We start from the raw sequence: 2714 nt of genomic DNA, 5'->3' as shown, positions 1-2714 counted from the left end.
CTTTTTAAAGTTTTATCAAAAAGTTACTAAAAATTTGAAATTTATCATATGTGTAAGCTTGTATATATACACACAAATTATCTTTATATGTGTGTAAATTTATATATATATTTCATAAATACTGTATAAAAACCTATTAAAAATCATTTAAAAACCATATAAAAACCTTGTAAACCTTTTAAAAATGTTATAAAAGCATTAAAGCTTTACTAAATATTTAGATTGAGTCTCCAGGTAGTAATGATGATCTAGATGTACTTTATAGACTATATAAAAATTTACAATTTTTCATATTTGAAAAAGGGTATTTTTGAAAATGGATAGGAAAGGGGGGTATTTAAAAAAAGGAGTACACCAAAAAGGGCATTTCTCAAAAATTCTCAAGATTATATTTTCAAACAAGATTTTGATATCTTTTACTAGTTTATATATTTTAGTTATATAGTAGATCAGTACACGAGCTATAGCACGGTTATATTTTTTTAAAACCTAATTTTATATAATTTATATTTTAAAACAATGTTTTGGTATGTTATGTTAATTATAGGTATTATCGACATATGTTATAAAGACCATAATTCATTTTATTATATAAAACATTATAGTTAACTCGTCGCTTGCAAATAAATATATTATAATATCTGTTTTAAACATTTAAGTAAATTAATTTTTACATGTTCCAGATTAAAAGATATAAAATTTATTGTTGTATAAAAATTATACATTATATTTAAATTCTGACCCGTTGCTTTTTATAATTTTTTGCTGAAGTATTACTAAAATTATACATCTTATTATATAAAGCTTGGTTTTCAAAGTTAGCCATTAACAAGATCATGACATGTGTTAATTATAAACGATAGGATGATGACACATGTCGATTCTAATTTTGTTAATATATAGATAAAATAGAAATATTATTAACCCTATCGAAAAAGAAAATATATAAAATAAATATTATAAAGAATTATATATTAAAAATTATTAATTAAATTAAACAAATAACATAATTTCAGTTATGTTAATTTGGTTTATTAATAGGATAAGGATTTAAAATTTATAATTAAAAGAGAATATATGTCAGTTTTTGTTTACAGAAGAGGATTAAGGTTTAAACTTGAATTTTACAATTAAAACAGGTTATTTGTTGGTTTGGGTATATAAATGATAAATGAGAATTATGGTTTATTTTTGTAAATAAAAATTATGGTTTAAGTTTAATAATTAAACGAGATTATATGTTGAAACTTGGTTTTTAAAGTTACTAACTTACGTGATCATGATAAGTGTCAAGTAAAACATAAGATGTCGCAACATGTTATATCTAATTTTGTTAATATTAAGATAAAATAGAATTTTAAAACAACATTAAAAATAAAATAATTATATATTCAAAATTTTTAATCAAAAAAAATAAATTATTAACCTAATTTTTGGTTTTGCCGGTTGGGATTTAACAAAGAGATTAGGGTTTACGACTAAACAATATTATATGTTTTTTTGCCTATAAATAAGGATTAAGACTTAGGTTTTACAATTATTAGGGTTATATGTTGGTTTGGGTTTATAAATGCGCATTAAAGTTTAGATTTTATAATTAAACGAGATTATTTATCGGTTTAGGTTTATAAAAGAGGAGTAGGATTTAGGTTTTTTACAATGAAACAAGGTTATTTATCAGTTTGGGTTCATAAAGGAAAATTAGGATTTACATTTTACAAATAAAATAGATTATGAGTTTAACTAAATAAATATTTTTATTCATGATTTTATGATATGTTATATTTTTTTAATTTTTAATTTATGTATGAATGTTTATGCCGTTGAGCAATTTCATTGTCTAAAACATAAGGGTAAATAAAAGATTTTTGAAAATAATTTTTTTAGCTTAAATTAAATATAACAAAAGTTCAATATAATTTGTAATATAGTAATTTTAAAATATTTTCCAAAACATGTGTAGTTTTCATAATTCGTATTTAAAAGATTTTTAATTTTTTCCTTAACGATGCTATATTTATTTTAAATTCTTTATGTTTATTTGCGTTGTTTATATAAACTTAATTACAAATGACTATATTTGTATGTAACATCATATTTAGATTCTATATATATAATAGGAGAATTCTCTCTCCATTTAGAGTGTCCACCTAAGCATCTACATAAACAATATTATTTATTTTATATTAAATAAAAAAATGAAATATTCATTTAATGCATTATATGTTATTTGTAAATAATAAAATGAGATTATAGATAAATAAAAAACGAATTTTAAATAATTTTAACATAGAATTTCTTTTCATGGTAATAAATAAAAATTAAAAAACAAAATAAATAAAATATAATAAAATTAAAAATAGTAACAATTTAAAACCAATACTATGAAAATTGCATTTGTAATAATAATATGATCCAAACTCTTAACAGAAAAACCATTTAAAATAATATAACATTTTAAAATGTGTTAATGAGTTTAAAGTAAATTTTAAATGCATGGTAGAATAATATAACATTTTTGTAATTGTATGTTTTTACTTTTAAAGAAAAATACAAGATTACTAAGTTCAATTTACAACCCTTTAAGACGGAGATATTTGAAAGGTCACACTTTATGTCGTGAAATTACATTAAAAAAATTAAGACATTATCATTAATCTTATAGAATAATAAATAAATAATGATCACATAATTCTTGAATATTTACGGTAAAA

The sequence above is a fragment of the Capsella rubella genome, unplaced genomic scaffold, assembly GCF_000375325.1.
Source record: "Capsella rubella cultivar Monte Gargano unplaced genomic scaffold, Caprub1_0 scaffold_5, whole genome shotgun sequence".
Taxonomy (NCBI): domain Eukaryota; kingdom Viridiplantae; phylum Streptophyta; class Magnoliopsida; order Brassicales; family Brassicaceae; genus Capsella; species Capsella rubella.
This window is presented reverse-complemented; position numbering follows the sequence as displayed.